Source organism: Suncus etruscus, chromosome 3, assembly GCF_024139225.1.
Source record: "Suncus etruscus isolate mSunEtr1 chromosome 3, mSunEtr1.pri.cur, whole genome shotgun sequence".
NCBI classification, from domain to species: domain Eukaryota; kingdom Metazoa; phylum Chordata; class Mammalia; order Eulipotyphla; family Soricidae; genus Suncus; species Suncus etruscus.
The window spans coordinates 53,008,170-53,018,420 of record NC_064850.1 but is presented as its reverse complement, the minus strand read 5'-3'; the positions used below and the strand labels follow the sequence as shown (position 1 = coordinate 53,018,420).

At 39.4% G+C, this 10,251-nt stretch overlaps 1 non-coding gene across 1 annotated transcript; it reads left to right on the top strand.

The window, feature by feature from the left end:
* Window positions 1-1,077: 1,077 nt before the first annotated feature.
* On the top strand, window positions 1,078-1,291 carry LOC126005454 (small nucleolar RNA U3). Its single transcript, XR_007494533.1, has one exon. It is a non-coding gene; the product is annotated as a small nucleolar RNA U3 (small nucleolar RNA).
* Window positions 1,292-10,251: the final 8,960 nt, after the last annotated feature.

Here is a 10,251-nt window from a genome sequence, read left to right as displayed (position 1 = left end):
TATGGTATTAGCCTGGGGGTTGTCATATAACACAGATTAATTTGGATAAAAATAATCTGGGAGATAGGGGAATGTGCTAAAAATAAAGACCATAGAACAGATGTTGATGATAAAAGAAAAGAAAATTAGGCAAGTTAATGTGTCCTGGAATGAAAAGAGTAAAATGTAATCATTACCTAAATCTGTAAATTGTGCCAAAAAATAATCATTCATTTCTGTCTTAATAGGCATAAAGATTTTGCACACAAAAAAATCACAAAGACTGTGATAAAATGATAGCTGTACAAATTTAACTTCAGTGAAAATGTAATATCTCTGTTAGGGAAAAAGAAATGTTGATATACTGCCAGGAAAAGAGAGAATAGTGGAATGATTACGGACTGTGCAAATGGGAGAATATAATGCATTAAGGCATTCTGCCCAATGTGACAAATAAAAAGAAGTTATGTAAGGTTGTCAAAGAAGCGAAATGCTAAGAAACTCTTAGCTACACAAGGGTAAGTATAATAGCTTTAAGAAGTATGGAAGAATCCCAGACTCTACCTCTAGTATGAAATATAAAACTGATTTTTAAAAAAGAGATAGAAGTTAAGGCAACTTTTCTATCATCTAAGAATAAAAGGGGAAAATACTAAATAATGAAATAATAAGAAAAAAATTATGGCTTCTGGAGAACAGAAAAGAATCTTCTGACTTTAACTGAACTTTTCAGAGAACTTCATGCTGAAAGCCTAAAGGAAGAGCTTTCTTATGGATTTCTGGCTCTAATACTGATGGTATGATGGGATGGTGCAATGGCAAAAAATGCTTCTTCTGATGTCCGAAAGAAACATGGGAAAAAAATAAAAGCTAAACCATAGTACAGCAGGTAAGGCACTTGCCTAACCTGTCAACCTCAATTTGATACCCAGCACACCATATAGGCTCCTGAACTCAGTGGCAGTGGTTCTTGAATGCAGGGCCAGGAATAACCTCTAAGCACCTCTGGGTGTGAGCCCCCAAAAAATGATAAAGGAGGAGGAGAAGAAGGAAAAGAAGAATAAAAAGGAGGAAGAGGAGAAGGAGTAGGAGGAGGAAGAGACTATACTTTCAGGAATCATTTCTATAGTATGTGACTAGAAAGGTTTCTCTGATTGTGTAGAGCACCCAAAGCCAAGAAAAAGAGCCAGAGCGTCCTCTCCTGAGCATAAAGCCGGTTCTAGGTGTTGCTTCTGCGACTGTCTTTGGCCAATGATGATTGTTCTTCCCTTCCTTTGGAAGGGATAGAGGGAGAGGATGCCGTCTTAGTGGTTAAAAAAAAAGGAGGAGGAGATGGAGAAGGAGAAAGAAGGATGACTAGGATTATAAGGACAAGGAGAAGAAGAAAAATAAGAGGAAGGAGGAGGAGTAAGCAGAGGAGGAGGAGAAGAAAAGAAAAAGAAGTAGGAGGAGAAGAAGAAGAAGAAGAAGAAGAAGAAGAAGAAGAAGAAGAAGAAGAAGAAGAAGAAGAAGAAGAAAGAGGAGGATAAAGAGAAGGAGGAGAAGGAGGAGGAGAAAAGAAGAGAAGGAGGAGAAGGAAGAAGAAAAGAGGAAAAGAAGGAGGAAGAAGGAAGAGGAGGAGGAGAAGGGGAGGAGGAGGAGGAAAAAGAGGAGGAGGAGGAGAAGAAGAAGAAGAAGAAGAAGAAGAAGAAGAAGAAGAAGAAGAAGAAGAAGAAGAAGAAGAAGAAGAAGAAGAAGAAGAAGAAGAAGAAGAAGAAGAAGAAAGAAGATGAAGAAAGAAGAAGAAGAAAAAGAAGAAATGAGGAAGAGGACTACTCTTGCACTGAGCAAAGGACAAAACTTGTCGGTGCAACTCAGCTGGTCCATCAGCTTAGCCTTCCAATACTTTTTGATTAAGTGAAAGTTGGTTTTCAAGACTATATTTTGGGGTACATTGTCATCCCCCTTAAAATTCTTTAGCATACCACACTCACCACCAAGTCCAAAGTTCCTTCACCACAGTCCACTGGGCTTCCTCTTCCCTAGCACACCCCTGATTAGTGAATGTCAGCTCTAAAGTCTTAGTGTTAGGCAGGGGTCTCAAACTCAATTTACCTGGGGGCCGCAGGAGGCAAAGTCAGGGTGAGGCAGGGCCGCATAAGGGATTTCACCAAAAAAAAAAGTCCTCAAACGTCATTATTAACAGTTTTAATTATTTCTTCTGAACATGAATAAAACATTGAGTGAAGATCATGAACAGTTCTTCTGAACATGGCATCTTTTACCTATTCCTTTCTGCCAGAGACTTGACAGCGCTTCTTCTCACAAATCTGAACCACATTTGGCTTTAGAGAGGAAGCACTTGAGACCCTCAGTATGGCTTGAAGATGATCATCATTAAGTCTAGACCTTTACTTTGACTTATTGAAGTTCAATGTGGAGAATAACTTTTCACACAAATATGTGCTCCCAAAAAGGCACATGGTGTGCTTGAACATTCAGGAAAGCTCAGGGAAGCTGGAGGGCAATTCTTTCAAAAATTGCCCAAGCATGTCTGCTTTTCCACTAATCTCCTTGAACTTGGCTTTGAGATCAGAGTTGCATTGCAGATCAATGAACTCCATTTGAAGCACAGGAGGGGCATCTTGCACGTCAAAGGAAAAATTTGGAAAGTGGCTCTGTGCTTTTTGAAGTCTGCAAATCTGTGATCCAATTCCTTCAAATCTATGATCAAATTCCTTCTCTAGCTTAAAAATAGCATCAACATATTTCTCACCACTGAATGGTATGCCTGCATCCAAAAGTTCCTTGCATGCTGGGAAATGGCAAAGGTTTGTCTGAGAGAGCTGGGATTTCCATAACACAAGTTTTGTGGAGAATGCTCTCACGTTGTCATAGGCAGCACTGATAAGCTGCCCCGAGCCTTGTAACATCTTGTTTAGTACATTCAGCTTATGTGTGATGTCAACAAGAAAAGCTAAGTCCATGAGCCATTTGTGATCACTCAACTCAGAAACAGTATTCCCACCCTTCTCCATGAAGGCTTTCACTTCTTCTCTCAACTCAAAAAATCTTTTCAGGACATTTCCCCTGCTGAGCCAATGTACCTCGGTGAAATAAAGCACATCTTCATGTTCTGACTCCATTTCCTCTAAAAACCATGGAACCTCCTGTGCTTTAAGCCCCTTGATCTGATTTGGTTGATGCATTTCACAACAACAGACATCACATTGTCACATGGAAGGCATTTACTGCAAAGGGCCTGCTGATGGATAATGCAGTGAAGAGCAATGGCCTTCTCTACATCCTCCTCTTCAAGTCTTTTTTGAACAAGGGCCAGCAGTCCATTTTTCCTCCCTGTCATCGATGGCACTCCATTGGTTATTTTTTTTTTGGGGGGGGGTCAGACCTGGCAGTGCTCAGGGGTTTTTCCTGGCTCCTCTTCCATGGCAAACCTGCATTCTCAATGGCATTACACAGATGCCGAAATATCTCATTAGCAGTGGTTTAGCCATGCATTGGAATTATTGTGAGCAGTTTCTCTGTCAATTCAAAATTGTAATCAACACCACGGACATAAATTGAGAGTCACGCAGTGTCTGTTATATCTGTGCCCTTGTCAAGAGCAACTGAGTATGCATCAAAACATTTGGCTTTCTCACACAGATGATGATAAATGTCACTTGACATGTCAGAAATGCGCTCTGCCACAGTGTTGGCAGAAAGGCTGATTTTGCTAATCTGACCTTTCTTTTCTGGACAGATAATACTTGCAGCCTTAACATGCATTTTTTAACAAACTCTCCTTCTGTGAATGGTTTTCCTTCCTTAGCAATCATCTCACTAACCATGCAACTAGCTTCGACTGATGCAACATTCTCTTTGGTTGCTTTTTTTTTTGTTGCCTCATTAGACATGCTTTAAGACTGGCAACCCACTTGGCTCTCTCATTTCCTTGATATTTTGCACATTCCTCAGCATGTTTAGTTGAATAATGGCGTTTCAAGTTGTATTCCTTGTGCACTGCAACTTTCTCTGAGCAAGTAAGACATGTGGGGATGCCCCTGTGCTCAACAAAGAAATACTGCGTCTCCCACTTTTCCTGAAATTGTCTGTGCTCGTCATCAATCTTTCTGTTCACTGCAGGCTTTGATGAAGTCATAATGAAGGTATGACAAAATCTAATTCTGTAATAAATTTCTCTCCCTTCTCTCCCTTAGGCCTCCGATAATGCAAGGGACAGAGGACAGGAGCAGCAGAAATGATGTCTGCGCTAGGCACAAAGTATTTGCGATTATTCGCTTACCAAATATTCGCAATAAAAAATCAAATTAGTAAGAAAAAATCGCAAAAAATCGCATTAAACATTTGCATATCCTGAACGGAACTGCTTGGGGTATGCGAATGTTTAATGCGATTTTTTCCTTACTAAGTGACAGGATAGTTTACCACTGATACCTATACCTAGAAAAGCAAGCTGAAGGCCTGGAGAGATAGCACAGCAGCATTTGCCTTGCAAGTAGCTGATCCAGGACCAAAGGTGGTTGGTTCGAATCCCGGTGTCCCATATGGTCCCCCGTGCCTGCCAGGAGCTATTTCTGAGCAGACAGCCAGAAGTAACCCCTGAGCACCGCCGGATGTGACCCCCCCCTCAAAAAAAAAACATAGGAGGTTTGGGGCCGGAGAGATAGCATGGAGGTAAGTCATTTACCTTTCGTGCAGAAGGTCATCGGTTCGAATCCCGGCATCCCATATGGTCCCCCGTGCATGCCAGGAGCAATTTCTGAGCACGGAGCCAGGAAAAACCCCTGAGCACTGCCGGGTGTGACCCAAAAAAAAAAAAGAAAAAAGAAAAAAAAGAAAGAAAAAAAAAAGAAAAGCAAGCTGGAACATCAAATTCAACAAAAAAGAGAAAAGTAAGAAAAGGAAAGAAAGAAAGAAAGAAAGAAAGAAAGAAAGAAAGAAAGAAAGAAAGAAAGAAAGAAAGAAAGAAAGAAAGAAAGAAAGAAAGAAAGAAAGAAAGAAAGAAAGAAAGAAAGAAAGAAAGAAAGAAAGAAAGAAAAGAAAGAAAGAAAGAAAGAAAGAAAGAAGAAAGAAGGAAAGAAGAAAGAAGGAAAGAAAGAAAGAAGAAAGAAAGAAAGAAAGAAAGAAAGAAAGAAAGAAAGAAAGAAAGAAAGAAAGAAAGAAAGAAAGAAAGAAAGAAAGAAAGAAAGAAAGAAAGAAAGAAAGAAAGAAAGAAAGAAAGAAAAGAAAGGAAAGAAAGGAAAGAAAGAAAGAAGGAAAGAAGGAAAGAAAGAAAGAGAGAGAGAGAGAGAAAGAAAGAAAGAAAGAAAGAAAGAAAGAAAGAAAGAAAGAAAGAAAGAAAGAAAGAAAGAAAGAAAGAAAAGAAAGAAAGAAAGAAAGAAAGAAAGAAAGAAAGAAAGAAAGAAAGAAAGAAAGAAAGAAAGAAAGAAAGAAAGAAAGAAAGAAAGAAAGAAAGAAAGAAAGAAAGAAAGAAAGAAAGAAAGAAAGAAAGAAAGAAAGAAAGAAAGAAAGAAAGAGGGGCCGGGCGGTGGCGCTCGAGGTAAGGTGCCTGCCTTACCTGCGCTAGCCTAGGAGACGGACCGCGGTTCGATCCCCCGGCGTCCCATATGGTCCCCCAAGCCAGGAGCGACTTCTGAGCGCATAGCCAGGAGTAACACCTGAGCGTCACCGGGTGTGGCCCAAAAAAAAACAAAAAAAAAGAAAGAAAGAAAAAGAAAGAAAGAAAGAAAGAAGGAAGGAAGGAAGGAAGGAAGGAAGGAAGGAAGGAAGGAAGGAAGGAAGGAAGGAAGGAAGGAAGGAAGGAAGGAAGGAAGAAGAAGGGAAGGAAGGAAGGAAGAAAGAAAGAAAGAAAGAAAGAAAGAAAGAAAGAAAGAAAGAAAGAAAGAAAGAAAGAAAGAAAGAAAGAAAGAAAGAAAGAAAGAAAGAAAGAAAGAAAGAAAAAGGAAGGAAGAAGAAGGAAGGAAAGAAGAAAGAAAAGAAAGAAAGAAAGAAAGAAAGAAAGAAAGAAAGAAAGAAAGAAAGAAAAAAGAAAGAAAGAAAGAAAGAAAGAAAGAAAGAAAGAAAGAAAGAAAGAAAGAAAGAAAGAAAGAAAGAAAGAAAGAAAGAAAGAAAGAAAGAAAAAAAAGAAGGAAAAGAAGGAAGGAAGGAAGAAAGAAAGAAAGAAAGAAAGAAAGAAAGAAAGAAAGAAAGAAAGAAAGAAAGAAAGAAGAGAAGAAAGAAAGAAAGAAAGAAAGAAAGAAAGAAAGAAAGAAAGAAAGAAAAAAGAAAGAAAAAGAAAGAAAGAAAGAAAGAAAGAAAAGAAAGAAAGAAAGAAAGAAAGAAAGAAAGAAAGAAAAGAAAGAAAGAAAGAAAGAAAGAAAGAAAGAAAGAAAGGAAAGAAAGAGGGAGGGAGGAGGGAGGGAGGAGAGAAGAAGGAAGGAAGGAAGGAAGGAAGGAAGGAAGGAAGGAAGGAAAAGGAAGGAAGGAGGAAGGAAGGAAGAGGGAGGGAGGGAGGGAGGGGAGGGAAGGAAGGAAGGAAGAAGGAAGGAAGGAAGGAAGGAAGGAAGGAAGGAAGGAAGGAAGGAAGGAAGGAAGGAAGGAAGGAAGGAAGGAAGGAAGGAAGGAAGGAAGGAAGGAAGGAAGGAAGGAAGAAAACAAAACAGTTTTGAAACAAAAAATGTAACATGTATGCCCGCAGGACCTAAAAATGTCACCAACAGAATGAGTGCCCAGTACTCTCCTAAACACAGCCAGAGGAAGACTGCCCCAGTCAGATCTAGAGACCACAGGAGAGGTCCTGGTGGAGAGCAGAGTCCACGTTGGAGGACAGAGGAGGAGCATAGTTCGCCACAGGCCACCAGATAGCGCACCAGAGATGCTGCCATGGGCAGATAGAAATCCAGAAGGGAGCAGGTCATAGACCAATGTTTCACTAGAGGTTACCTCAGTTTGCCAAACTTCTCCCCCACCCTTTCCTGCAGAAGATGGGAGTCCAAAGGGGTAGCCAGGAAGTCCCATGAGATGGGCCCCTTTAACGGGATGCTGCCCAATGCCCATCTGTACAGCCAGCGTTTACTAACTCATGGGAATTGGGTTTTCCAAATCTGCTCCAAAGTGGTAGCATCATTTTTATTTCCAAGAAGAAAAACTCAGAGTCAGAAATCGGAAAGTCTTCAGGCAAGTGCAGGAAGAATCAAAGGAATTTTTCAAATAGTTTCCACTCCAGGCTCTCGGGTCCTTCAAGCTGTCACCTTATTCATCCTTATTATGCGTGTGATAGTCCTGGCAATAAATTCATTGGTGCATCTCCCTTCTGAGAAGGGATGAGGCCCAGCTCTGCCATGAAGAGCAAAAATATGTCAGTGAAGCGCCACTTTCATAAGGGTTCCCAGGGACCTGAAAACCCCACAATTCCAAGCCCATGTGGTTTTCAGAAATGATGCTATTCATCTCTGAAAGGAAAGCTTTCTGGTAAAGTGCTGCCCGGGAAATTTCATATAAATTTGGCTTCTTGAGAAATATGAGAACACTCCACTGTTTTTTGTTTTGTTTTGTTTTAGCTTTTTACGGTCCTATCTGTGTCCTCACTGTGACAAGTCGCCATTACTCGAGTCTAGAAGCTGCATCCACATAACGTTGGAGTTAGAGGGAGTGTTGAGAAGCACTGTTGGGCAGAGAAGCAAGAGCAGGGTTAGAGTCGCCAATTGACTGCAGGCAAACCCCCTGACAGTTTAGTGGCTTGGTTATATTCAGTAACTTCCATCATAAACAGGACATAAGTTGGAAGGTTCTTATGATTATTACATGAATTAAACTCTGTAAGATGCTTAGGATAACACTTAATACCTGCACGATTGATATTACTATTGTCAAAAGACCTATTATAAAAATGTATTCTGACCGTGTCCTAGATATAGTCAAAGCCTGAAGAAACAAGAAATTTATTTTTAATTTTAAATTCTAGTACAGGAGTTAAGTTTTGTATGTGGCAAGACTGCAGTTTATATCCTCAGCACCAAGAGGAGTGATTCTTGAGCATAGAGTCAGGAATAAACTCTGAGCACCATTCTGGATGGTCCTACCTCCCACCCCAAAACAATCTAAATGTTGGTGCTGGAGCAGTAGAATAGTAGGTAGGGCAATTTGCCTTGCATAAGGCCAACCCGGGTTCATACCCCAGCTTTCTATACGATCTCCTAAGCCTGCCAGGAGTGATTTCTGAACACAGAGCTAAGAGTAATCACTGAGTACTGCTAGGTGGGCCCCTCAAAAAATTCTAAATGCTGACACTAGGGATGTAGGTTAGCAATAAAATACTTGACTTGCATATACATACAAAGTCCTGAGTTTGATTCTCCAGCACAACAACAACAAATAAAAGAAAAGAAAAGAAAATTTCAAAATGTCAAAATACTGTCACACTGGCAATAGTTAAGCAATAATATAAAAATATGAAAAATGGAAAATGAAAATGTTTATTTTTTTCTGTGGAAGAAAGCATGGAAAATATCATTTTAATGCCTGACCTATAAGTTTCTTTGTGTGGTTTTCTCTGTCCCTTTTTTTTTCCACTCAAATGTTCACCTTCAGATTGCAGAGGAAGATGGGAGTATTAACATTGGAGGTTTTCACATCACAATTCTGTTATGCACCATAATTTGTTATATACCAAACTCTAACTTGACATACTTATAACATGTTATACAGATACTCTATTTTGAAAAACTTTCCAACATGGGGAATAATCTAAATGTCCATTTCCATCACACCTGTGGGACTATGGCTCGCATATTTCTTTTTCTTTCCTGGTAAAATAAATAAAACAATAAAGACAGGGACTGGAGAGATAGCATGAAGGTAAGGCATTTGCTTTGCATGCAGAAGGACAGTAGTTCAAATCCCGGCATCCCATATGGTCCCCCGAGCCTGCCAGGAGCGAGTTCTGAGCATAGAGCCAGGAGTAACCCCTGAGTGCTGCCGGGAGTGACCCCAAAAAGCAAACAAAAAAAGAACAATAAAGACAAAGTTGCAGTGCCCTTTCAGGAGCACACTGCCTTTTTTCCCTTGGCATGATCTAGTTTTCTCTGATCTAAGAGGCTGGTTCATTGCCAAGAGTGAATCCCTTTCCAATCAAAGATGAATCTTCCCCCATAACTCACCACTTCCCTAAGTAAAGCATAGAAAAAGGCCTGTTGTCTCAAAACTGTTCTTGCTAGTGCCTTGCTAAGGTCAGCTTAAAAAAAGAACAAAACTGAATCTTCTTTAGACAGCTTGGTTTACAATCATTTTCACTTTTCCTGTTTTACATTAGGATAACTTCATAACAACCATTTTTCAACCTTGCAAATGTTCGTCTGAATTTTTAGTAAGAAATTTCTCTCTCCAAAAACACACTGTAGAAGACCTTGAAATCATGCCCCCTTGTTTTTTTTTTCTCATAAAGTGTTTTTTGATTTCAAGACAGATCTTGAAGAAATTCTCCATAGAAAGCCGCAGAACCAATAAGTGTCACTTAAGCTTTGTACCAGCAACAAAATCCTTGACTCTGACCAGCTGAAATTGTCATCAGCAGCTGAGCTTCATCTTTCAGTCCTTTTGGTTTATATTCTGCTTTGGGGAAAAAAGTCATTTCAAGAATATATCCTCATACTTCCATCCCCTCTTTTTTATGTTTCCAAAAGAATAAATCAAATGTTCTATTCCTACCATTTTTACCTATTAGATTCCAAACACTTTCTCCTAAATATTGGTGCACTGTTCTTTACTTGTAATAAAAATCCCTTTTAAACTCTTCTTGATATATCTGAGGTAGTTATAGTCCTAATTAGTATAGATTATTTACCTGGATTTTATTCTTTTTTTTTTTTTTTTTTACTATGTCTCAGAAAAACTTTATTAATTCATACAAATGAACCTGATTTTCATGATATTTTAGTGTATTTTTATATAGAAGTATACACATATATTTTAATTAGAAGGTCTTTAGTATGCATTGTCCTTTGTACTTGACTGCCCATTTTTTTTAATATAATTTTTATTTTGATCATAGTGGCTTACATATTGTTGACAATAATATTTTAGGTACATATTTACATAAAATCAGGGGGGATTCCCATCCCCAAATTGTCCTCCCTACTCCCCCGTTTCTGTCTTACCTCCCATTTCCTCTTCCCTCACCCCCAGGGCGGCTAGAATATGTGGTCCCCTCTGTCTCTAACCAACTACTTAGTAGTCTTGCATCAGTTTGGTCTTGATGCCTCCCTTATTTCCCCCTCTAAGTAGGGGCAGGGG